The sequence below is a fragment of the Opisthocomus hoazin genome, chromosome Z (genome assembly GCF_030867145.1).
Source record: "Opisthocomus hoazin isolate bOpiHoa1 chromosome Z, bOpiHoa1.hap1, whole genome shotgun sequence".
NCBI classification, from domain to species: domain Eukaryota; kingdom Metazoa; phylum Chordata; class Aves; order Opisthocomiformes; family Opisthocomidae; genus Opisthocomus; species Opisthocomus hoazin.
In genome coordinates this window covers 851895-879866 of record NC_134454.1, presented here as the reverse complement: position 1 = coordinate 879866, position 27972 = coordinate 851895, and the positions used below count along the sequence as shown (strand labels likewise).

Here is a 27972-nt window from a genome sequence, read left to right as displayed (position 1 = left end):
CAGTGCTATAAGCAGGAGAGGCTTTCCATCGGTTCACAGACGTGCAGTGAAGAAATTAATTTCATGTGCAGTTTATTAGGGCTCAGGCTGTGTGAGACTGGGAGTGTAAAAGATTTCGTGTGCATTATTTGTGCATAAATTCAGACTTCTAGTGGCTGCCTCCCAAACAGCATGCTGGCTTCTTGTTATTGACTATACCGGGCTAATGGATGTATCAGGACTTACCTGTACACATTAGTCATGTATAAATTGACAGTAGCTGCAAAAATTTCTTATCACAAGGCCCTGTGAAGTGATTTTTGTAGGCTAGCTTTGTCATTTATACATGACATATATAATACTTATAGTTTAGAATATTTAACTTCATTGGCTGTTTTCAGTACTTTAATACTAGGCTGGTTTTGCTGAAACTAATGAAATTTAGGAGTCTGCATGCTTTTGTGTATTACATACAGTTTATCAGCAGTTGTATCTAATTCTAATGTCTCATTGACTTTATGCAAACATCTTTCCATAAACTAGCCTAAGGCCAGAATAGGGCCCTTTCTCTCTTTGCTAATCAAGTCTTTTGAGTGAGAATTCATTTAAGCCTGTCATATAAAGCACTCGTGACAAGAAACTTCTGAAATGGTTATGCAGGAGTAAACTCAGGTCTGATTCATCTTCATGCTCGTACACTAATTAGAAATATTTTCAGGCCAGGGAGATTTAGCTCAGGTCTCGGAGCTGAGATGGCTTCAGTAAAGAAGGTGGGTGTAGTGACCTTATGCTGCAAAGAGCACTGCTTCTGTCACGTCATCAGTTTTAATTCTTTTTTATCATTGTTGCTGCTTTCTGATGCTGTGGAGCATGGGGCTCTTTTGAACACCTTGTAGTGTGTTGTGTGCCTGCTCCTGATGTGGCTTTCACTGCCACTTGCAACATAGCTTTGTAAGCATAAAACTGGTGTTTCCCAGAAAGTTTTCTCTGTGAACAGAGCAGGCTTCTGGCATTTTACCTTGTCTGTAGGCATCTGCATGCAGGGTTGTTCCTATGCGTGTTTAGCTATGTGTCTCATATATTTCAATATGCTCATTCCATTTCTGAGTTATTTAGTCTTAATTCAATGTTAAGGCTCTGCGTGCAATGCATAGGAGGGAGAGCGCTGTGATACAGCATTTGTTAACTGCTTCCTGGTGAATGTGGGGTCCCTAACTCACAGGCGATAACGCCTGAAGCAGTTATGATGCCCTGAAGAATCATGAATGAATTGTGAAGATAAATGCACTCCGCACTATCATTTTCCATATTAGTATGTAACCTTTCTGCCAGACATCATTAGCAGTACTAAGTCAGTGCTGTCTAGAGCTTCGTTTAAAATAAATACAATAATTGTACTGAGCTCCCAGCTAATGTCACATCCACCCCCAGGTTTAAGAAACTTAACCTACATTTACAGGTGTTCTTCCCTAATTTGCAAGTACTCAGGGGGTCTTCAGAAATACGAAAGCAAAAATACTATTTTGTGGGAACAAATAATCCACAAGCGCCACATATTTATTTAATTTGCACAATCATGAGACTGATCATCTAGAAAGAGTTAAACAAATAAAGAAAGCACAAGTAATTCACAAAGGGCATGGCCAGCTCCACGTCACAGTTGTTAATCAGGTAGTTGGGCTTTAAAGTCTTGAAATTAAATGCATGCTATTTAGGCTTTGGCCAGGACTCAGATCCCTAAATCTGACTTTCCATCAGTTTCACATCTTGTGCAAGTGAAGTATCCTCTCTGGTGCAGGAGAGGCATCTCCAGAATGCTGTCCATCTCATCTCCAGTTAGGTGCCTAAAAAGCAGTTCAAAATAGTTGTCCTCCCTTGTTGTGAGGGCAAGCTTGAATCACCAGAACAATATGGATATCTGGTTTTAAGATGCTAGAGGCTAGGAAGTGTCTAGCACTGGTTCGTCTAGAGTCACGCAGCCACAATGGCTGGAGGGGACCTCTAGACATTACCTACTCCGACCTCCAAGCAAGGCAGGGCCAGCTTAGGTCTGCCTTGAGCTGTTTTCTAAGTGTCTTTGCATCTTGACTCTTCCTTCCTGTTGTGAGATTTCAGGCTGTTTGAGGAGAGAGACCACAAGTCCTGAATTTCCTCCCCATCTCTAACAGCTTATTACTGAATTATTTATTTTCAGTTAGCAGGTAGGATTCCTTAGTCATTGTAAACACAGCAGTTAATATCAAATTGCTCCATTACAACAGCCATCACTTCCTCCTGCAGAAGGTGAAATTCTTCATGGGTTTTGCTACTTTGAGCTGGAACAAGGCTTCTTCTTGACCTGGCATAACCCTGAGCCCATAAGCAAAGAAAGCCAGCCCTGAGCTGAGCTTATCTGTTGAAAGATGGTGGGGAGCTGGAGCAGCTACCCAGCTCCCAGTGTGGCGATGGCATAGGATCGGGGGTTGCACTGCCAAAGATCCTGGTCATAGCCCCTTGGGTGCCTCTCTGCCTGCCAAATTCTGCATCAGTACCTGTTGTGAGATGCCTTCCTGGGTCTGGGATGGCTGTTTCAGTCCTCCTGAGGCGTGAGCGCAGCGAGATCCCATCTGCCTGCAAAAAGATGGCTCAGGAACTCGCTGTGTGCCCATTCTCCAGCCTCCTCAGTCATTGTGTGTGATTCTCTGCTCACCCCTTTTCAGGTTTTCTTGTCCCTCTGATCAAGCGAGGTTGGGGCAGAGTATTGCAATGCCAGTCCCGCCAATGCACACACAGAGCAAGGTCAGTCTGGCATTGAATTTTTATTGTATATCAAGGGTCACGTTAGTACCTCTGCCACTATATTTACCACTAATTTAGCATAAAGTGTGCTACCTTTGAAAACCTTAAATTCGTCCCCCTGTCCTCAGAGGGATTTTGTAGGCATTTTTCTTAGTTGTGTTTGAGTCTCTCAAATGTGACCTTGTAACATCTTACTCAAGCCATAGGTATTCTATAATTCATTGCCGTAGCTGCGTACTGCTCCATGTGTCTGTGTAGCACCGGCAACCTACAAAGTCTGATGTTAGTAAAAGTACTGAATAGTTTTGGAACAGGAACTAGTCCATGGGGCATCTCATTAGGAAGGTCCATCTTTGATGTCTCCGTACTGATTGATCTCAAAATACAGAAAATGAGTGAGATTTTAATCTAAACAGGGTGACCTCCCTCAGTTTCACTTTGTGTCTTTGTAAAAAATCTGGAAACATCACGCAACAAGAAGTCTTGGACAAAATAATATATATTATAGCATATATTATATCAAAACTACTTCAGTAACCATATATACGACTGTGTAAAAAATAAGAATTTAGGACTTCCAGCTTTCATGAAAGCATCTTAGCATTTTATTCATTGTCTCTACCTCTAGAGTCTAATTCTATAGTTGCTTCCCAGATTAGCTGTTTTCTTGAATGTAATTTTTGTGTAGCCCTACTTAAAGTTATTCTAACTGATCTATAACTTTCTAGTTCAATCCAAGTCAAGTTTTGTATGTTGTATTTTTTCCCTTTGGAAAACCTCTGCCTGTTTATTAGCAGTCATTAAAACTAGTGGCTTGCTATTCAGAGACATCCTTGCATAGTTCAGCTAGGATTTAGGATTTTAGTTATCCAGGCCTGTTTATTGGAAGTACTTAGCTTTAACTAATGTTGTCTTTTTCTTTTGTTTTGGGTTTTTTTGGTTTTTTTTTAAATGAATTACAGACTTTCTATTCTGTCACTTGTTCTTGACTCTGTTCTGGGTATAGAAAGAAATATCCACTGGCACATTTCTCCCTCTTTTACTCTTTCATTTACAATTATATCAGCTCCTATACTCTATCATAAGAGTGAAATTCAACCTCTCATCACTACAGAGCAAATCACTGCACACAGTATCACTAGGCAGAAATACTATAAGAAAAGTAAAAACTGTTAGAGATTTCAGACGTTGCTTTGTCCTGTCTCTTAATCCTCTGGCTTTTTTTGTGGACATCTTTTAGCCAAATGCCTCCTTGCAGTGCACATTGGCAGTGAAGTACTTCCCAGATACTCTACATAATTTACATATCTTAAAACTGAAGTGTTAAAAAGGAGAAAAGGATAGTGTGATCAAGTATTTATTAATCCAGTTACCAAAGAAAAAATAATTTTGATAGGTTCTGAGGAGCATTTCACTGGCTTCTCTCTGCTCAGCTTTCTGATAATGTTACACAGTCAGCAGGAAGCTCGTTTGAAGAAAATAAGTGATCTGTGCTGGATTAGTTTTTCTCTTTTAAGTTTCATAGTGTCAGAAGACATCCATCTCATGATAACAACATCTTTAAAGGGCAGGGGGGGGGTGTGGATGGGAAAGACAGAGGCAGAAACCCCAACCGAAAAGGCAACATGGTCTCTTATCCCAAATGAAATTGAACAGGGTTTGAATTGGAGCTGGACCAGCTGCAGAGCAAATAAAATCCCTTTGTTGTGTTTTGAATCAATTAATATATTCAGATAAGAGCTAGTGAGTTGTGGTTGGCCAAATTTTCTTCTACAGAAGTACATGTTTAAACATGCATAATTTAAAACAGGCTAGAGTACTGAACATGTAAGATTTTATATGTTGTTTGGTTGTATGTGCTACAATGCCATAACCCATACAGAAAATGAGGTAGCTGCTGACTAGTATTACTGTTAAATGATTACTCTTCTTTTAACAATGGGGTGAGCAAAGGCATGCGCAAGGACTGTGAGCATCATGCTCTCCCTAATGTGGAATTTTATCATCTCCAACAACCATGAAGACTAGAGCAATGATCTGTCCCACAAGCAGCCAGGGAGGTGTTTCCCACAAATTTAACCTATGTAAATAAACACGGGTCATGCAGGAAGGGTGGGAGAAGAGGAGGCAGGAAAAAGAAAAATAAGGCACATTTTCTTCTTTCTGCTGCACTTGTTCTTCCATCACTCTGAAAACTCCTGGCAGGCAGAAAGCGTTGAAGTTCATAACAGTAACCAGTCTATGCCATTAAGGATATCTTTAACAGGTCAGCTGTGTTTTGATACAGAAGGATAGTCTGGTGAAGGATAAGAAATACTGATTTATCAGGGCTGCTAAGACTGCCCAAGACTGCAGTTGAAAGGTTTCATCATCACCCCTCAGCCATCAGTACTCTTCTCTGATGAATTATAGAGAGGTTTAGGTCCCTTTGGACAAGGTTGATGCTGTTTGCTCCTTCATTTGATGCAAAGCAGTGGTGATTTTGGAGGGTACGATGGGTGGAAGCTCATTTAAGGTTGATAAGAATAAGCCAGGAATAGCAGCTATGCCATCATCAGCACTGGTGAGTTTGGTACCACAGCAGCAGAGAAACCTTCCAGAGAAATGGGGAGCCCACGAGGCTTCACCATTGACAGTCATGCAGGGTGGTCTGGCCAACGATGCGCAGAGAGGAGGAGGCTATACAGTAACTCAGCCACCCAACAGCTTCACTTGGAACTCGTAAACTTAGCCTGGAGAACCTAAATATTGAAAAGTTAATAAGGTTTGCTAGGCAGATATACTTTGAAAAGTGTAGGTGTACCATGTATATATTCCACTTCGAATTTTCTTTTTTTAATTTCCCTTTTTACTGGTAGAATAAAGTTTACTACCACTTTTATTTGACTTTGCATGCAAAAAGAAGTAAAAACATTTCAATTTTTTCTTTATATTGCACATAATTCTTGTCTAACTTACAAATAACTTATACCATAGATAATCATGCTTTGCAAAGCAGTGGTTTGAGGCTGTTTTGATGAGACAAGCAATATCAGTACAGAGATAATTATAGTCATTCTTTCATTTGATCTGTCTAGAAAATGCCATATTTTTATCCGACTTTATTCTGTGTTTTCTCCCATGGTAGGAAATGTAAATCTTTCTATTCATCTATGTCAGACTGTTGAAAGTTTTCTACTTTCTTACTGTTCGTGACTGACAGGCCTATTTTAGGCCATTCTGAAGGTGCTTAGAGCGAGTGACACAGTGATATCGCAGCAAGGAGTGCCTCATGCGTGAACATTTCAGCAAGAAGTTCTGAAAGGTGTTCGCATGTGGGACAACCAAGTGCCAAGCAAATACCGAGCTCACTGGGATCTCTGGGCAACTTCTCTGTGCCCAGCAGGCTCCAAAGCTGTTTTCAGCCCAGCTCCGATCTTTGTCCTTCGTCCTGGTGGCGCAGTCCCCCTTGATTCACTCGGCAGCTCGCGCCATGTCAAAGGCCACTGATCTTTCCACTCTGATGACAAAAAGACTGGAAACAGATTGTGCTTGGAGAATTGGTCCCTGGGATAACAACAGTGATAAACTGGATGACTAAACTACCAGTATTGTCTAGAGTGTATTGTTAACCAACTTTCTTTTGAAGCAGAATAAAGACACTCACTTCTAAGTACTCTGAAGTTGCTGGAACACACTCAGCTTTTGACAGACCTTGTTTTTTTTTTTCATTTAGATTAAAATGAAATCCATAACTCTTGCAGACTGTTCCTTACATTAAAGAGCTTCTTGTAGGGGATGGTTCGCTAACAAGCTAAAATCCATACAGGCTGGTATTCTGGGAATATTACTTCAAGAATGCCAAAAAACACCCAGCACCCAAACCAAAAACCCCAATTTATGAGGAATGCATCAAATGCAAATGCGTTTTCAAGTGTCACACAGCAGTGGGAAAACATATTGCTTGAGAGGGTGTTAAAAGTATTAACGAACTCTTCTGCAGTGTGATTAGGTCACCTGTCTCTTTTATGCAACTATGCAGCTTCAGCAACACCTACAGTTTCCCAATGGGAATGGCAAGTATCAGATCTTTGATTGCAGATCTGATTGCAAATCCAGTGGCAGTTTAATTTTTGCTGAAAATTTAGAACACCCAGTGGGTGTAAAAACTTTCCCAGATCCTGAATATGAGGTTTAAAATGAGCTTAACCTATATGGTACCTCAATTATTACCTTAAATGGACTGGCACTGAATCATTAACTATGAGAAGAAAGCTTTGTTTTGGCAGCAGAGTCTACGACATGACATTCCCATGCTTTTCTTTGTCTTTATTTTTTTTTTTCAGAATATGTGTAAAGGGTTAGTTTCTTTCCTGATTTCTGGAAGAAGAAGCCATGGGCATTTTCTTAACACCCTTCCTAGAAACAAACGCAACATTTTGACATTAGAGGTTTTGTTTTCTGTACATCAGAAATTCACACTTTGTACCTGAAGACACGCTATGACAGTATCCACCCAAAACACCAGTGAAATCCGTAACAACTTTTTCCTTTGACCTGTTTGCCGAGTCACAGCTGGCACAAAGGCATAAAATGCTGCCTTTCTTCCAGTCACTGGGTGACAAATAAAAGTAAGGCTCCAAATTCCTAACTCAAGAAATGTTATGCATAACTGTTACCTGACGATAATTGTAGTCTGGATGAAGAAATAGAAGTGTAATACCCTATTTGCCAGCTTATCTCTCTTAGTTTTCAGTACTGGTGTGCCTGCCACTGCAAAACCTCCAAATCTGCAAGTGTACTTATCCTTAGAATAGAATCCTAGAAACACAGAGTTGTTTGGGTTGGAAGGGACCTTATAGATCATCTCACTCCAACCGCCCTGCCATGGGAAGGGACCCCACCCACCAGACCAGGGTGCTCCAAGCCCTGTCCAACCTGGCCTTGAGCACTGCCAGGGAGGGGGCAGTCACAGCTTCTCTGGGCAACGTGGGCCAGGGTCTCACCACCCTCACAGTCAAGAATTTCTTCCTTCTATCTAATCTAAACCTCCCCTCTTTCAGTTTAAAGCTGTTACCCCTTGTCCTATCACTCCATGCCCTTTTTAAAAGTCCCTCTCCATCTCCCTCGCAGCCGCTTCAGACACTGGCAGCTGCTCTAAGGTCTCCCCGCAGCCTTCTCTTCCCCAGGCTGAGCAGCCCCAGCTCTCCCAGCCTTTCCTCCCAGCAGAGGGGCTCCAGCCCTCGGATCATTGCTGGGGCCTCCTCTGGCCCCGCTCCCACAGCTCCAGCTCTGTCCTGTGCTCAGGGCTCCAGAGCTGGATGCAGGAGTCCCAGGGTTGTCTTACAGAATCCCCTCCCTCACCCTGCTGGCCACACTGCTGGGGATGCAGCTCAGGACATTGTTGTCCTTCTGGGCTGCGAGTGCACACTGCTGGATCATGATGAGCTTCTCATCAACCAGCACCCCCAAGTGCTTCTTCTCAGGGCTGCTCTCAAAGCATTCTCTGCCCAGCCAGTATTTGTGCTTCTGACCCCTGAGGAACGGCACTTGTCACTGATCTCCACTTGGACATTGAGCTATTGGCCACGACCCTTCGAGTGCAACCACCCAGCCAATTCCTTATCCACCGAGTCGTCCATCCATCAAATACATTTCTCTCCAATTTAGAGGCAAGGATGTCGTGTGGGACACTGTCGAATGCTTTGCATGTTGTCATGATGTAGGGAAGTGTTGTTGTCTGTATTGCACAGTCTAACAAATTAAACGTTGCTTTTTCAGATGCTGTCTACATGAAAAAAATTGAGCAGCATGTCTTTTGCAGAACAACAAATTAATAGTCATTGCTAATAGGGGAACTAACTATTTGTGATTGAATTTTTCTTTAGGGTAATTTTTTTAATTTAAAAAACACAATTATTATTCCAGAAGATGATAATTTTATTCAAAAATATAGTCCATAAAGATGTTTATTCTCAAGCAATCAAAATATTCTGCACTAGACATACCACACAAATTGAAATACATTAGCAAAATCTAGGGATTTGCTCATAGTCACATGAAATATCTCCTCAGCACACAATGCATTAGTTTTTAAAAAAGGATATATCTCTGTTTCAAGTCTTTCCTTTTGAATTAGCCAGAGATAATAACTAAGATTATTTTACAAAAGGTCAAGAGGCCAGTCATGTTTTATGACAAAATTTTCAAATATGTGTTTCATTTTGTTCTACAAACCTTTTCTCCATTCAGAAAAGGAAGTACATATCTGCTGGTCAGCAACTATGTTCAGAAGAACATTTCTGGGACTGCAATAAGCTGATCTGTGTATGCAGTTTTCAGCTATGGATGCTATTTACATTAGCATATTACATTTTGAAAGTTTCCTACTCCTCTAAGCATTTTGCCAGTCTCTTTGGGTATCTCCCTCCCAACATACACTTTGTTTGGAAAAGGAATGATAAAGTTAAGACACTTGTTCTTTCCCAGCTTTGGCCATGTCCTGGATTTGTGGGTTGTCACTGTACCACTCCTACAATCCATGTAATTTGCTGACTTGCAGGTAAAAAAATTCAATAATAGTCAAGAAGCAAAAATACACACGGTTCTGCCTCAATTCACTGAAATTGTTGAGTTTTTCTGTTGACCTCATCTGATGATTTTTTGACTGTTTCTTTATGATGGTCATGTCATAACTGCATATTTTAGACTGACTTCCTTAAAGTAATACCTGTCTACTGAATTTACCATTCTTGAAATTTGGTTTCCATCTTTTATCTACTATTTGTCCACACATAGTTCCCAATTCCTAAATAAATGTTGTTACAAAATAAAGGGAGAGAATCCTCTTCACAAATAATGCATCAAAAACATGACAGAAATTGTTAACTGTATTTGCATTAATGTGGGTGATCAACTAAAATATTTCACTACTTCAAGAAAACAAAATGCCATCCCTCTTCTAGAGTACAAATTCTTTAAGTATAAAACAAAAGCCATGAGTTAGATCCTGACCATAAGGGGAAATTAATGAGATAATATTGATGCTGTTAACCACTACAACCTTAGAAATATTTCCTCTTTCTAGGTATATAGACTTCTTGAGACTGAAAATGTAAAACCAGCCTAGTGCTGCACTGACTCACACAAGAAATTATTTTGCTATGGTTTGCCAACAAAAAGATGAAATAATGAAATGCAAACTAGAAATGTTCCTTTTGGAGACTGAATTTAATATATATTAATTTTCTTCTCAGGATTCTACATTCTTTTTTCCTTTAGACAGCTTTTAATATATAGGGCCAGAGTACATGCAGACAAAACACGAACAATTGTGATTATAACTGTTGTGTTAACAACTCTTGCAAATTCATCAAAACTGTGAGCACGGAAAAGGTAATTAATTAATGGGCCATATTACCATTCATAAAAAGTTGTGACATTTTTCAATGAGCTGTCACAGAATCACAGAATCACAGAATGGTAGGGGTTGGAAGGGACCTCTGTGGGTCATCTAGTCCAACCCTCCTGCCGAAGCAGGGTCACCTACAGCAGTCTGCACAGGACCTTGTCCAGGCGGGTCTTCAATATCTCCAGAGAAGGAGACTCCACAACCTCCCTGGGCAGCCTGTTCCAGGGCTCCGTCACCCTCAGAGGGAAGAAGTTCTTCCTCATGTTCAGATGGAACTTCCTGTGCTTCAGTTTGTGCCCATTGCCCCTTGTCCTGTCTCTGGGCACTACTGAAAAGATCTTGGCCCCATCCTCCTGACACCTACCCTTCAGATATTTGTAAGTATATATTAGGTCCTTTCTCAGCCTTCTCTTCTTCAGGCTGAACAAGCCCATCTCCCTCAGCCTCTCCTCGTAGGAGAGATGTTCCAGTCCCCCCACCATCCTTGTAGCCCTCCGCTGGACTCTCTCCAGTAGCTCTTCAAAACAGAAGGGAAATGTTAAAGAGGTGTACTCATGTTTCTGACAAAAATATTTGTAAAAAATTATTCTTTGTTTTTGCCTCAGTAAAAATAAACAACAGATTTTCTTGCCACTTCTAATCCTTCCACAGTTGAGAATAACTATTTATGGTAAGTAAAGGGAAATTACTTTTGTGCTGAACAAAGTGAAGGTTACGTGAAACAAGGTTTTAAAATAATTTGAATTTTCTTTGGGAAAGCCATGTGAAGATTAGATTAAATTCAGCAAGAAAAAAGTAGTTTTCTTACTGGGTAGTTTATTAACTACAGGCTCTAGAAGAAGCCTGAAAAGAAAGCGTATGAGAACCGGAATGATTTATGACAAATGTGAACTGAAGTCACACAGAATATACACAAAACAGTTTTTATTAGGCTGGCAGATTTTCTTACTTTCCTTTAATATTGCATAGAAATTGCTCTTCAGACTTAGTCCATCTTCTATTATACTTCTACAGGAGTCATTTAGTGAGGTTTTAGCTTGAGAGGTTTTAACTTAAGCCAAAAAAAGGAACAAATTTTAGTCCAGCTGTGACTTCTAAGAAGCTCACAGGTTTTCCATCACTTAGCTACAAAGTTACAGAGATTATTTTATGAGTATGTTCCAAAGGGCATTGCGAGGCAATATCAAATATCATAAAAAGGAATAAAGACAGTAGACATGACTTGTTTTTTGCAAATCTGTTATCTCAAGAATGAAGCTTATTAGGTACTAAAATTGCGGATCTGGAGTCTGAAGTTTTCTGTGCTGGAGTAAATCTGTAGCAATAAATTTCTTTTCAACAAAATTATAGCAGGGAGGAAAGAAACAGATCCACTGTGTGAAGGTAACATATCACATTTGCCTTTGCATATATATATTTATAAACTTCAGTCTTGCATTATCAGGCACACTTCTGCATTTATTTGTATTGTTTTCCGTGTGCAAAGTACACAAATATAGCATTATAAATACATATGACTGATCTGTAAAATATAGATATTTGTAAAATATCAGGAGGTTTATAGATGCACGTGTGTAAGAATTTATGTATAGATGATGTTTAAAGGTACAGCTGTATATGCATATGTTTTTTTCTCCTATGTGATACATCTATTGCACACTGTTGATAAGCAGTATTTAAATGACATATATATGTTCATGGCAGAGACAGAGAAATTATATACGGACATTTGTGTACTTATGTACATGATGGTATATAGTTTGCGCACTGCTGGAGAGAGCCACACAAGTCTTAATCACTGAGGTACAGCTTCATAATCTACATTATTTTAAATAGTATCTATACATTATTATATGCTGTATTGAACAGAGGACTGTTGTTGGATGTCAAACAGCTGTCTCTGTGTTTTGTCCTCTGCTTGTAGGCTTTGACTGATAAACTTAAACATATAAAATAAACCGCAAATGAGATCAAATACGTCATTCCAATGCACTCATAGTCACTCAGCTGTGCATTTCTGATGGCTTTGCATGCTGGTAAACTGTCATTTAGTCACAGTAATTTACAAGTGACTCAGCCAAAGACACCTACACCCTGAAGGCTGCCAGTTTCTACATAAGTGGTCTCTAAAGCATACTTCTCAGTCTATAAAATTATTCTTTAGAGAGCAACAGAGGGTCAAGATTGGCTTTCACAAATAATGGTAGAAAAAACTGCCCAGACTTTAAACTATACAACTGAGATACTGAAAAATATTCATCCTATTACTAAGGTAATACCCTAAAATGAAAATTCAGCTCACTGCAGAACTACAAAATATATAATTTTGCAGTCTCATTGAGATGCTTTCTGTTAAAGAGAGTGAACTTAACAGGCATTTGTGGTAACGTTACTTCACACTTTATGGAGGGCAGAGGTCCATAGTCTGGGACTAAATGACATTTCCACACACTGTAAAGTCCCTTTATTGGCCTTACATGTATGAGGATAGTTTAAGGAAGCCTTAATGTGAATGAGCATTTGTCTCAGTACATTTCCAGAAGAACTTCACTGGCTCATGGATATAATGATTTATAAAAAGAAAATCAGTTTTCAAGTGCATTGCATTAAATATACAAAGGTGGCTACAGAGATGAGCATAAAATTTGATTCCTCCTACTCTGCATTTATAAAATAATGTGTTTCTTCACACAAAATGCATTTTCCAGTTACTCAAATATTAATCCAGTACAGAGCACAGAAAACTTCGACAAAACTTCTAAGGGACCAGGAGCATTCTCCAGAGGGTTAGATTTTCTGCTGTAGATTATTTCAGTCTTTCCTCAGTAATAGTATATATTAATGTTTAGCTGAACACAAGAGACACCCACGAACTGGTGACTTCTTAATTCCTCTCAGAAAACTAAATTAACCAGAAGGAGGAGAAGTACTGCTGAGAGTATTCTTTTTACAATATGAGAACTATTTAGGGAAATCAGAGGTGATTTAGCAAAGAAAAGAAAAAAAGAATTGCCAGTTTTTCTTTGCAAAACTAAGGGCCTTCAGCCCATTACGAATTTTTGGACAAATGTTTCTCTTCCTAGTGCATCCTCGAATGGACCAGTGGAAAATTTTGGCTTTCATTGTTTTCAGTGTGTTCTTAAAGTGAACAGGTTTGTGGCAAAAAAAAAGGTGAACAAAAGGATAGCTTCAGTCTGTCTTCAGATTGTCTCAGGGTGTGAAGGACCTGGAGAGATTCCCAGCTGCTGGGGACAGCCACATGCCCCACAGTGTGCTGACTGATGGAGCTGTGTGGAGGACCCCCCTTTCACAACTTTTTGCACAGTTTTGGTAGGAATGAGTGGTGGGTGTAGGCTTCTGGGCAGACCAGCACCCAGGCTTGAGCTGGACCCCCGGCCTGGTGTAGGGAGCACCTCTGACACCATCTCCTTGTAGTGAGAAGATGACAGGTTTTCTATTTTTGACTTGTCCTCCCTTGGATTGATTGGGGTCCATTCCCTGATGTACATACGAAGCAGGAGCATTTCTCTGAAGCAGTCCTTGAGCCTGATCTCCTTTTACAGAATAAGAATGTTTCGCCTTCTAGCTTTAGCTGCATGCTCAGCGTGGTGTCAGAGGCCATCACAGGGCTTTGGGGGGAGGCAGCAGGTCTCACCTGCTGCTTGCCTTATGCCTGGGTACTTTTCAGCCATGCATACAGTAGCCGGACCCTCAAGTTTGACTGAGAGAGTTTTTAAGCAAATTGAAAGTAAGATATATGACAGTGGAGATGACTTCCAAATCTCCCTGTAGTTAATGACTAGCTTGAAACAAATGATCTAAACCAAAAAACCTCTATGTGGTCTTCCTGGGCAATACCGAGGAATTAACTTTGCAACCCTTCACATTGCAGGCATGAACACAGGTTTATAACAATGGAAAACTAATAAATTGATGAAGTGGCATTGCTATCAAATCTGCTGGCAAACCTGCACATATATTTCATAAGCATATTTCTCAGTCTTTTTTCCTACATGAAAAAAAGGGGTGGGGAGGATTGGGAAAACATACAGCTGGAGAAAGGGAAGCCTCAGGACAATCATCTTTTTGCTCTTCGTGTTTCTCTAAAATGAACAGAAGCTGTCATTTCTTGCTTTCTTCTCCTCTACTCATAACCCGTGTTATGTCAGCTTCTCTTCCTACTGCTCCACTGCATAATGTGTCACTCTCCAGACAAGCAACAGTCACACGTTCCTTCTAGCTGGTACAGATAAACCTCCTTCGTTTATACTTAAAGAAGCTAAAAATATTCTCTTCTCTTTTTGGAAGCCGTCCTCCTGGCTTCTCACCCTAAGGGAGGCCCCTAGCAGAGGGCTGGAAAAGCAAGCTACTGGGGGCTGATAAGAAAGGGGATAAGAGGACAGGTGACTGTCAGGTGAGATGTCGCAGGGCTCTGTCCCCAGGCCACCGAGTTGGGCTGTGTAGGACGTAGATCAGGAAAACAAGGAGCAGGATCCCAGGGCATTCTTCTTCCTACGAAGTCCCCCCAAAACCTGTCTATAAAGGCATCAAACTGTCTCGTCTCTGCTCACTTACTCATTTCTACAAACTCAGCGGCTTCTTTTGGAGGAAAAGGTGTTTTCACCCAGCAGACCTGATGATCAGGGATCTCCCTTTGGATGTAGGCTGAGATCTTCCCAAAAACAGACCTGCACTCTCTGGGTGAAAGATTCAACAGCTACTTTGGTGGAATACCAACTGGTTGGATTAAAAAGTTATCTGTTTAATCCTATGTTATAACTAATATCTAGAGGTATGTGCCTGGTTTTTCCAGAATAAGCTCTTCTGAGCATGCTGCTATATCCAAAGCTTGGGCATTCTTGGATAAGTAGGCAAACTGCATTACTGACAGAGAAAGAGGCAGGTCCTTGGCACCTACAGATACAGTGTAGGCCTAATTTAGGAGGACTCGATGTCTATTACAGATGTTCTTTCTCCAGGCTGGATGTTACTTTCCATCTCTTCTCATCCAACAGAAAAGATACAGTATCTTCTGTGTTTTGGGAATATCATTTGGCCTCACATTAACTCACTGTAGCTGCCTCATCTTGCTAGCTTTCCTCAGCTTTCAACCACTTACCACAAGCGTCAGCAGGAGACATAACTGCCCATTTAGACATTCTCTTTCTGGAAATAATTATTCTCTGTGACTGAAAATACTAATCTCTTCTTTTTTTTAATTGTTCTTGTCGAATCTTACAGACAGCAGAAGTAAGTTTGCGGCTTCACTGAAGTTACTGACTGAACTTCCAATATATTTTTTTTCCTTTAGGTTATAGCATAGAGTTTTTATGGAAGTGTCATGGCTTAGACCCAGCCAGCAGCAAAGAAATACGTGGTCACTCTCTCACTCCTCCCCCTGCGGTAGAATGGGGTGGAGAATAGGAAGAAAAAACCAAAACGCATGGGTTGGGATAAAGACAGTTTAACAGAACAGCAAAGGGAGAAGGAAAGAACAACACTGATAAAAAGAATACACACAGTGCAATTTTCTCACTGCCCTATGCTCAGCTCGCTCCCGAGTAGGAAATCACCCTGCTCCAGCCAGCTCCCCCACTTAAATACCAAGCATGACACCACATGGTATCCAATATCCCATTTTATTGGCTGGTTTGGGTCAGTGCAACTGGTTTCTTGTGAAAATTAACCCTATCCCAGCCAAACCCAGGGCAAGAAGGAACAGGCACAAGTAGAGATCTGAAGAAAAACATTGAGATGAGGAAGGGTCAGGCAGCGAGAAGGGTTTGACGCTCTTTCTCAGGCATTCTGTTTTTTGTCTTATTCAAATACACAGTAGACAAGTGCTTCGGGTTTGAAGGACTCTGAGAGGTGCTGAGCAACATGTTTCTCTGTGAGCTCCTCCAACAGCACCGTGCTCCTTCATTTTTGGTTTTCTCCACAGTGATGTTTGTTGGTTTGCTGTGTTTCAGATGCATGTGTGGATCAACAGAAAGACGTAGTCTGTTTTTCAAGAATCCCATGCTAAAGTTTTGACATCCATTGTTAGGCACAGTCTGTTTTAAAATGTACCTCAAATCATTTCAGGTGCCAGCACCAAAACCAGCGAGGCAAAAGTAGACTTTACTTCGGCATAAATCCTATGTACCTGTATGTAATGTTTCCAAAATAAAACAAAGAGAGAGAAATTCTAAATTATAATCAAAACAAAGTATAAATATCAGTCAGAGGCAACTGGAAATGCAGAAATTCTATGCTGAGTCACTCTGAGCTCTGAAGTTGGGAACACATCGTAAAGCTCAGAGTTGAGAAACAGTCCAACACAGTTAATTAAAATGAGAAAGAAGAGACTGCAATCAAACACAACTTACCCATAGTTTAAAGGATGATAGGGCACGTTTACTTGGAATGACATTTACTGCTGTTTCCATAAAAGAGGGGAGGGGGCGAGCAGCACTGGGCCTTCAGCAGTTGCAAAAGCCCACACAACATAAAGCCCTATTTTTGTTAACATGTTGTCAGTCTTGAACGACTAGTGGTGTAACAGCTGGTTTTGATGTAATTTCTCTTGAAACCACTAGATTACAAGCCCTTTATTGCTTTCTTCTCCACAGACTGCTCCCTGGATACAGGCAGGGAGTCAAGAGGTCAGAGGTCTAAAGCCAGGAGCTAAAGGATTTGTCATCATTTAACAGGTCACTTGTTGCTATGTACTATGCAAACTGGACAGTGCGGCCTAGCAAGATGGTGTGCTATGTTTTATTTTTCATGTCTTCACAAGTAGAATTGGGCCTTACCCCAGTGCAGAAGCAGCTTTCTTATCTGGCATCATCAGTTTGTGCCTGGGGTTTGTGGGAGGAAGGCACGGACGGTCACACACAATAGCAAAATACCCTCAATTAGCACCATGATTACAGTTGTTCAAAATTGTACCCAATATTCAGACATAGACCCCCAAAACATAGAGAGCGATGGATGTGACATAAGCAGGTAAGGAAGTTCACTAGCTGCTGTGGGTCCTTGTATCTGCACCTCAAATTCCACCCTCAGTTATAGGAGTGTAACTGGAAGAATAGAAATGATCTTCGTTCCTGCACAATTTCTGTCCTTTGCTGCTGCTCCTTGTTACATAGAGAATGGACACATTACAGTCTCTTTCTATGAGTATGAAAAATATTTAGCTTAAACCGTCTGCAGTTGGCAGCCAACGAGATATTGTCTGTAAGGAACACGTAACCATGGGAAGGCTGATTTACAAAGGGTCTGAGAAAACACAGCTGACTTCAAAAATATGGGAACTGAATGACTTGTCCCCAGAGGAAAAATCGAAAAACTTTTCGTATCATACCAGCGAAGAATTAGAAGCTCCAGCAGTGTGGTTAGTTGCCAAGGCGAGTCTTGCAAAGAAACTCTTCTCTTTGAGGAGAATTCTATTCAGCAAATAAAGAAGAAGAAATGTTCGTATTTTTGGGGTCCTTCATAAAAATCATATCTTTTAGATATCAGAAGAGCTATTGGAGATTGCCTCTAGCCCTAATAATTCTGATTCTTTATGTGTACAAGCCAAGAGAGCTTCACCTTTTGCCTTTGCAATATGTCCAAAGAACACATTTGGGCAACCAGGACACCAGCATTCAGATGCCTTCTGAAGACAGATAGCAAATCAACCGATGTTCGCTGTTCCCTTTGTTCCTTCATAGCGTCGGTACTGTGGACCTTGCAAGGTGGCGAAGCATAAGGACAGGCACTTTCTGCAAGGTCATTTTCATGTGAGGACTTCAATAAAGTGAGAAATTATTGAAAGTTTCAGGAAGGGCAACTTGAGAGCTCGCTCTGCCTTGAGACAATTATGTAATCGTTTTTTTGAAGCCAAAACCTGTCTGTACGAGGTCACTTTGTCTTTCTGATTTAGTTAAGCTGTCTGCTAAAATTCTTTTGGGCAATTCCGAGCTCTGGTCTGGAAATCCTTCCCAAGGTCTTGCACCATGTGCCAGAAGCTGCAGAGATGAGGAGGAGATGCTGCTTGATAAGGAGTTGCTAGGGTTTCCTACTCTGGACGAGAGGAAAGAGCTAAACTGGTAAAGCTGGACCATCTGAGTGATGTTCAGTCACTAGATCCCAGAGAAGCATGCACCTGATGTTTCTGCTTGGTTTTAAGGATGAAAAGTTTAGATATGTTCTTTACATTCCTTGGGAGAAGACATCCATGGTACTTCATGTCTGTACCGCATAGCTCTGAGAGGGATTGCTGGTAAGACTGGATTGCAAGCAACGATGTGTTAGGGGTCTCTACGATCTCAGTCTTCCAAGCACTGACCTCAGCTGCATGAGCTGAAGGACAAACTCTGGCAGGTACTCGTGACTGGTACCCCCCACTCCCGATAATGTAGTTGGCATAACTAACCCCATTTTATGAGGCAAGCAGCCACTCTCTATGACCGAGCGGGTCACGTATCTGTTCCCTTCCCCACATTATCAGGCCCTGAAGGTCCTGTGCACCAAGCAGACAAATCACACACATCTCTTCTTTCCCTCCCTCAAGGTTCTTAGGCGCCAGGCCAGTTACTCCCCTCCTCACCGGCCTTGGAGGTCCCAGGCACCCGGCCACTGAGGTGGTGGTGATGGCCCCGGCACTGGAGAGGGAAAAGTAACAGCACAGAGCACCATCCATGAAATCAGTTTCATTATAAACTCCGTACTTACAAGTTGTGCTGTGCTGATTCTGCTTGTAGAAGTCCTGTGCCATTCTAATAATAAATACTGTGCTATACTAATCATAACATTCTGTTAAGAGAACAAAACTTTAATTGTGACTACAGTTTAGTGCTGCCATCATTCTGCCAAGGATTGCTGACAGAGCTGGTCTGTCCCCTCAGGGTCAGGTGGCACGCATGGCCTCAGGCATCTTCTCTGTGGGTTGTCCAGAGAAAGGACAAGTGTAGTGGGAATTCACAAGCAAATCATGATGAGGGTGTCTCCAAAAAGCTTGCCATTTTGCCATGCTTGGGAATATCTGAAGTCAGTAAAAAAAGGAAAAGAAAAAAAAAATCAGTATCAACCACCCAAAATACGGAATCCGTTGGATTTAAGCGTTTAGAATTTGTACCATCTTTTCATTTGAACCGAAGGCAGCTTCTACCCTGGTAACATTAACGCTGCTGTTTGGAGTGCATTCAGAAGTGCTCCTGGAGTTTGGAAATACCTTGTCCTGTTACATATCGTATGTGCTACGCAGCTTAGCAAGAAGGGGCGGTGCAGAGAGCTGCATTAAACGGTTTTATCTGGAGTGTTTGTTACCAGCAGCATTGCAGGGAGTGCTGACAGGCTGAGAGTAATCGTGTGAAGCAGCTCTTCCCTCCCCCTCGCACACTCTCTCCTGCCGAATCTAGGTCAATGAAGAGAAAGATGTCCATCAATATGTTGGTCACTGTCCTCCCTCAGTGATGATGCCATAAATTTTCAAAACACAACAATCTCCAGAAAAAAAGGATAATCATAAAGTGCATCTTATTTTGTTGTAGCAATAATTTTAAAAGCTTCCTACATGAGGATATGTCTGTATTTTCATCAGAAAGCCAGCTTCTGAGAGGTTTGCAGAACTCAGTTACAGAAACATTTACTTTGAAATGAAACTTGGTTTAAACCAACCTATCTTCTTATATACCGCAGACTTCAATTATATAATTACCATACATGCTATCAACATGCTACTGGGACATTTTTGGGGGGAATACTGAATTTGATTTTGTTCATCAAAAGGCTAGTGGTTACTACTTCAGGAATTCTGAGGGGTTTGTATGTCAACACTGTTTTCCTTAGATATGAAATAATCTAATTGAAAAAGATTTATTACTACATATTTTAGAGTGCCATTTTGAAAACAGACCTCGCCACAATGCTAACATCTACAAACCCTTTATTTTTTCTTTCCCCTCAAAAATTCCATCATTCATTTAAACATAAAGTCAGATCCTGCAATCAGAATCTTTACTGTAGTTAATGTTTCTCTATGTATGACCTAATCTACTATGGGATTTAAAAGCACAAACACGAATATATAGGAAATGTTTTGTATTTCTTTTATGCATAAAATTAAGTTAGTCTTAAAAGAGTTCTCTTTAGATTCTTTTCTTTAAAGGCAGGAAAGCAACATATATTCAGATATTTACACTTTCTTACATGTATTTTTCACACAAAACTCTGCTTTCTGACAAAGTAAAGTGCAGGTGAAGAGATGCCCCTTTGCTGGATGATCTGCTCCACTGTGCCTTTGCTCTACATCTAGAAAAAATCACGTCTTTTATACAATGTTGTGGAAACTGGATACTTTGCTTTACTGCTTCCATCTTTGGTTTTGAAGGTATTTCCCACTGATGTTTTCTAATTCATTCTAGAAGGTTTCTGAACAGTAGTTTTTTTAAACTCTAGTTCTCACTTGCTGATGAAAAGTGACAAGATAATCTTGCCTTGAAGTATGAGAAGATTTAGGCAAAACCCTCTTAGAGCCCTAGTCTCCTTCCAGCACCTCTTTATTAAAATAAATGAGCAGGTTTGGGGGAAGGGAACAGGGAAGGGGGAAGGGAAGGGAAGGGAAGGGAAGGGAAGGGAAGGGAAGGGAAGGGAAGGGAAGGGAAGGGAAGGGAAGGGAAGGGAAGGGAAGGGAAGGGAAGGGAAGGGAAGGGAAGGGAAGGGAAGGGAAGGGAAGGGAAGGGAAGGGAAGGGAAGGGAAGGGAAGGGAAGGGAAGGGAAGGGTCATTTATCTTTTACAGTTGTTTGGCTGTCAGAACAATGAGTTCTGCATACCAAGATGAATATCCAAAAGCAACACACCATAAAATGAACATAATATCACCAAAACAATTAAATTCACAAGCCATTTGTCTATCTATGAGTTAGCTCTTTCAGTTCAGACTCGAAGTATACCTCAGAGACCGTGTTTTTTTATATATGCTAGGTTATACTTATCTGTCAAGTTCAGTCTGCAGTTTTCAAAGGAACTGAAATAAACAGCAAGTTATAAGCTGAGTCCCCACAACTAACATTAAAAATTTGCTGTGGAGACAAGACAAGGGAACCCTCTAAAAAATGTGGATTTGTATTTCATCAGTGCTACAATACCACCTTCAAGAAACTGTACTTAATGCTACATCACAGTTTCCAAACATGTATAATTTTGATACTCTGAAATATTTTATTTATGATGCTTGCTGAAGAAAAAAATTACTTTTTTGTGCAAAGTGAACTTCTTTTGGAAACTAATCAGAAAGACACTGATTACAGGAAAAGAAGCCTGTTGTGACAGGACAAGGAGTAATGGTTTTAGACTGAAGGACAGTAGATTTAGCCTGGATATAAGGAAGAAATTATTTTTTACAATGAGGGTGGTGAAACACTGGGACAGGTTGCCCAGAGAGGTGGTAGATGCCCCATCCCTAGAAACATTCAAGTCCAGTTTGGATGGGGCTCTGAGCAACCCGATGTAGTTAAAAATGTCGCTGATCACTGCAGGGGGTTGGGCTAGATGGCCTCTAAAGGTCCCTTCCAACCCAAAGCATTCTGTGATTCTATGGTTATTCATTCTATGATTGAAAAGAGAAGATTAAATTGGATCATATATGCATTTGCAGAGTTATCGGAGTTCTATTATCAAAGTTAAAACGTAATCACCTTATTTTGAAATGATGTCTTTGAACATACTTGCAAAACTAAGGAATTTCAAGATCTAAGCTGGAAAGTTATGTATTCCGCAGTGCCTAGGCACATCTGGGTGAGCCCTCATCTGGTTCAGAGAGATGACTTATTTGTGCCTTGTACTAAATTGCCCTGCTTGTCCAGCTTTAAACATGTTGATTTGATTATATGTTTGTTTGCTAGCCTACAGTTCGGTGTTCAGGTTTTAAAGAAGTGTCGGTCTACTCCTACCTCTGGCTGGAGCTCAGCAAGCCAGAGTTCAAACTAAGCTGGAACTGACCTTCGTGTGCTTTCCCCCCCGGGACAATTAGCGATAGCAGAAGGGCTGAGACAGTTAAAGCAGCCTCATTGAAGGCAGTCAGTCCTCCCATTACCTCTGTCACTTAAAGTCGATACAGGCTGCTTATCCACCCACTGGCAGCTTTAATCAATGTCCATCATGTCCGGAGAAAATAGCTTCCAGGACGGAGCAAGAAACTTGCCCGTTGCCAGCACCCTTTGTCTCTCCCATATGGGCAGGACATGATTCCCTGGGATTAGCCAACAATTACACGCTCTGAACTGATCAATTCAGTCAATTTACTGTGAAAAGTAAATTGATCCTCTGGAACAAAGGGATCTGCCAGTGGGGAGGTACCTGAGAAAGCAGCATGCCTGTGTAAACACCGCTGCCCTTGCCCCAGTGTGGAGTGGCCCAGCGCCATATGGTGCCACTATGAACTTATTAACTGGCAGATTAACTCATCTCAGCATTTGGGATACCCAGTTTCCAGCTGTGAGGATGACTGATGGGCTAACTACTGCTTCAGTCTTGGAAGTTATTTCCTCCATTTAACGGAGTCAAGAAGAGAGAAAATTGCCCCCTTTGTACATGCTAATCTCACCACTCCTTCGAACACCCAACATAGCAATTTATTCCAGGCAAAGTCTTAAAATTGGTATACTACACATCAAATGCATACTAATTAGCAACTTCTTTTGAAGGCTCCATCACTTATTAAAGGTCTCCTTTTCCATATGTTCATCATGCCCCACTTCACACTTTAATTACAAAACAGCACTTTCCACTAATTGTGAGAAGGTACATTGTACCCGCTATCTGTGTTAAATAGTACACCTTCTGTGATCTAATTTAGGGTCAGATAGAAAGCAGGCAGACAGGCATAAAGTCTTAGGAGCCCTGTCCTCATTTTAGGCATATTCAATTCATTTTCACTCCCACTGGTGGGAGCACCCCATGCAAAGGGCATTTCTTCACAAATGGCAAACCTCAGGTCCAAATGGTGTAGTACCAGCACCGGTAACAAGGCCATGGTTTTCCCACTGCTGCTCAACAAGGTCTCACTACCAGCAATCTATTTCTTGGTTCCTTCTAGTGGGAAGATGTCAATACACATTAAAACAGGAGATCTGGAGTGGATCAGAGGATTTGGTCTGTCCAGTTCGGTCTGTGTTGGCTCAGATCATGATTATTTTCTTTTTACCCTCTGGGATTTTTTGCCCATTGTATAACGGGTCTTCAGTTCTTAAAACCCTGGCACTACGTTACTTGTGGCTACCACCACTCACACCAGAACTGCAGCGTGAAGATGTAAAATAAGTTGGGAAGAAAAATTACCCAAACTAAGTCAGAGGCATACAAAAAATTTACATCTTTTTCTTGTTGAAAACAGCAAAATTTGTTCCTTGTTTTGCTTTCCCTACATCAGCCAGCTGCAACCATAACCTCGACAAGTAATTTGTCTTCATGTCTATCATGGCATAAACATGACTGGAGATGGTTAAATAAATGGTCAAGTTATAAAGCAGGTTTCACTACTATGGTATTTATTTTCACATGATCCTTGTAGGTACCTTTGAGTTGGTTTAGTTCGTTATCTTTTGCAACACATACAGCATCTAAAATCCCATTCAAAAGTGAATACATTGTAATGAAATGGGGAATTGCGTCATGCAGATTACAAGAAACAAAAGCTCCAGATGCTTGCTGAAATATATGTTTTGATGGTGTCGCTATCATTGCTTAAAGGACGAATATGCCTTTTTTGTGTTGAAATAAAAGATGATCATTTCAGAGCGTATGTAAGGATGATAAGTTGTTTGAGGTAAAAAGGTTTTTGGGTTCTCTTAGTCACTCCTGTGTGATGGAAGCAGAGTTTGTCTGAAGCCAGGAGAAAATATTTACTCAAAGCTTTAAAATTTTTCCTTGGTTTTGTTGAAACTTCATTTCATTCAAGATTTCCCCACCAGTTCTACATGAAAGAAATGAAACATGCTTATCTTTTAAGAGGAATATTAAAGGAAGCGCTACCTCATTTAATTTCCCATTGCAGAATTTTAAACAATTACATCAAACATTAAAACTGAGGTTAAAATAGATGTTAGCACATAGAAGTGCTGGCTGCCAGCAAGTTCCTTGTTTGAGTTTGGTACCAACAGAAATCCACTGAACCGGCATACTAACAAAATTTGCAGTTTCTTCAAGAGTCTTAACTTGTTTGTACCTTAGCAATACTTCCACGAAAGGCCAAGGACCAATGCAAGAGATCCAATGGATGACTTTCAACTTGGGATAACCTTTACCTTGAGGTGCCCCAGCAGCACTCTCAGAGGAGGCTTAGACTGAACTCCAGCTGCCACAGTCAGATTACTGCTGCCAGCCAATTTATTCTAACCTGAGCACCTGTCTACGATGCAAAAGAGTCAACATGTCTGTAATGTACACAGCCCTTACAAAATGTCAAGTTAACAGTAAGACTGTGATTGCTTAATCCGGAGAAGACGAAGTTGAAGGGAGACCTTATCGCTCTCTACAACTACCTGAAAGGAGGTTGTAGTGAGGCAGGTGTTGGTCTCTTCTCCCAGGTAACCAGCAATAGGATGAGAGGAAATGGCCTCAAGTTGTGTCAGGGGAGGTTTAGACTGGATATCAGGAAAAGTGACCAGGCATTGGAAGAGGTTGCCCAGGGCAATGGTGGAGTCACTACCCCTGGAGGGGTTCAAAAAATTTGTAGATATTGCACTTCAGGACATGGTTTAGCAGACATGGTGGTGTTGTGTTGATGGTTGGACTTGATGATCTTAGAGGTCTTTTCCAACCTTGATGATTCTATGATTCTATGTGTACATGATTCTATGTGCTTTATTTTCATCTAGAGCATTATGATGATCCAACTATTCCTCCTAATCCTTTTAATTGAGAATGCAGCATCCTTCTGTTCTCAACTTAAGCATCTCACAAGCTTTCCTGAAACAGCAGATCCTTTGCCAAGTGAGTTGAACAACATGATAATAATTACATTTTTCTTTCTAACATGTGATCAAAACTCCAGAAGAGGAGATATACCTCTTCGATATTCAGACTCCAGCATGGAGGTCAATTGAACCCAGAGATGTTTAGTTGCTGATTTTATAGCATAAAAGCTGCTGTTAAAAGAAGAGTCTGTTACATGGCAGTTCTTAACTGCTGTCCTAAGTTCATGCCCTAAGTGCTTTGTTATGATGTGTGGGTTTTTTCCCCCTGTGCACTGCCACTCATTTCGATACAGAAAATGAGCATGGAGCCAAGGCTCAGATCTGCAGAGACAGCGAGAAAACTGAAGAATCATAAACCCAGCCCTCTTAAGCCCTGCTTTGAAAATTTACAGGGAGGAATTAATATTTTCTTTCTTACTCCCTAAATTTTAACTGTCCTGCATACATCTAGGAGAGGTTCTAACCCCAGTTTTTTAGCAGTCACTGAGTGACTTCCCCCTTTCTTTCTCCTCTCCTCTCCTCCATAAACACATATTTTTTTTTCTTATTGTAGCGCAGAAATCCTAGACCCAGAGTAGCTACCTCCCATGCATGGGAAAACTCTCAGAGTAGGTGTAAGCTTCCAAATGCTGGGTGGGTCTTGATAGAGGGGATTGTAAGAAATGTGAAACTATAACAAAAAAAGCCATAATATTTTCTACTTTTTAGTAGTCTTTAGTACTGTAACTTGTATTTCTGCATGCATAGTGATCTAATGATGTAACTGTTACACTAATCCCTGTTTTCTCATTAAGGAATGTAGTGGAAGGACATGGGCACAAGCTATCACTTAGTCGTTAGACAAAATAATTAAGTGAAACAAAAGTGGTCTTGGTTCTCAGCAAATAATTGGGATAATTGTGGGACAAAAGAGACTCCTAAACAACTCTACTCCAGACAGCTCGGCCTTGGGAGGGCAAATGCGCCAAGCTACAGAGATCAGGAGGCACCCAGAGAGCAACAAGACTGGAGCAAAACACCCTGAAGGACATGATGTACGTGATCCTGGAACTGAGTGAACTGAGTTTGCGCAGAAACAAATGTCAATCAGTGAACAGTGTGATGAAGAGGACGGGCCTTCATCTTGGGACCCCTGAAGACCACCCAAAGATGCTAACAGACATGTGTGAAAGATATTTACATATGCTAATTTGTTCCTAGAAAAATAATGAATATTTACAAGTGTGATTGTATTTAACCTGAAGCAACAGGGTGTCTGGTGCGCACGTTTGGAGGAGAGATCCCTCTGGTTCCTGGCGCCGTAATAAATACCTGCTGAACAGTAGACATTGTGCTGTTAGGCTTTTTTCCTACCAGATCTTTGAATCAGTCTGTCCAGTGAGGACGTGCAGTGCCTTGATGGTCACTGTGAGGAAAGCGTCTCCTTCCAACAGAAAATTGATGATGTGCCGATCATTTTTCCTCCTGAGCTGCAGTAGCTGTGATCATTGAATCACTGCATCCCAGAAGGGCTGCAAAAAAACGTAAAGATGGATCCTTTTTCTTATCAAAGAATTTCTCATCACTTTCTAATACAGCAACTGCCAGACGTGGCAAAAGAATCATATGAACCCCCCCTTCAAGGATTGCACGAGTATAGGGGACAATCCTTGAGTGGCCGCTGGAAGTGGGAGCTGTTTTAAATCACCAGAGCAGCAAGCAGAAGAAAAACAAATAATGACAGAAGAACCTGACGTGTTTCCTATAATAAAATTCCCAAATGATGGAATGTGAAGCTTTTTACTTGAATGAGTGCAAGAGCATTTTGAGGGCAACGGTCCAAAGAAATAAAGCTTTTTTTAACTGGAGTAGCAGGAAGAAGAAGGGCGTGATTCTCACCATGCTAACTGAAAAAGCAAACTCACTGATTTTATACAGCGGGTTGGTCAAGAGCTTTCTTTCATGCTTTAGTTTATTTAAACATGGCACATCTGTGGCTCCTGTGCATTGCATACAGATGGTATCCCTTTTTGTTAAAGTGCTTGACAACAGCATTGCTTACTTGTCAGTCTGGATAACCCCAGATAACATGAAGAAACTGCTTAAGTTATGCTTAATGACAGTTTCATTCATTACATCCCTTCATCCTTTCCTTTTATCTGACTTTTGACAGAGTCCTAAAACTCTTCTCATTTATGGAAATGCCCTGGGCATGGAAAAGCTGCCGCAGACAAACAGCACATCACCTTTCCTTCCCTGGTGTGCAGCTCCCTGTGAAAGTTCCTGCTACACACCAGGAGCTGCTGCCTGAAAAATGGGAGAAAGAAGCAGGTGGGCAGCAGGGAACGACAGAAGACTATGTACACGTTAACTGCTACTCATTAAAGTGGATCCATGGTGAATGCGGCCACTACACAGGGGTGAAAGGGCAGAGAATTAATGACAATTGCCTCAGCAATGACAGAGAAGCAACAAGTCACCTTCCCACACTGGCCTTGATTTTATCTGCAAGGGTCTTTGTATCACGCACGGTGCAATGCATGAAGCAGCCATGCCCCAGCCCTTGCGGCAGCTGTGTGTGCGTGCAATTAGGTTAAACACCGGACATTGTTATCCACAGGGCATGTTGGTAAGACCCAAGTCCCTGTATATGTTTTCTTACTCACAAGAGGAGAGGGACCAGATTGGATGGGAAAGGAGGCCTTGCTCTGTAAACGGTGCCTTGAATCCTACCAGGAGCTGGAGGAACTTGCACGTCTTCCAGCTGAACATCGGTTAAGTGATGGGGTGATAGGCACAGCCCAGACCATATCACACAACCAGGTTACAGGAGCAGGCTGCAAGTCACTTTTACCACTGCTATTCAGATGAACAATTCTACACTTGGAGATGAACAGCCCCTG

General features: G+C 41.2%; 1 long non-coding RNA gene across 1 annotated transcript in view; it reads right to left on the bottom strand.

Moving 5' to 3' along the window:
* Nucleotides 1–11912: 11912 nt before the first annotated feature.
* The window catches only part of LOC142358818 (uncharacterized), a 116922-nt gene continuing 100862 nt past the window's right edge, over nt 11913–27972 (bottom strand). Inside the window, exon 4 of the long non-coding RNA XR_012761878.1 lies at nt 11913–16292. This is a non-coding gene — a long non-coding RNA (uncharacterized LOC142358818). The remainder of the gene's footprint in view (nt 16293–27972) is intronic.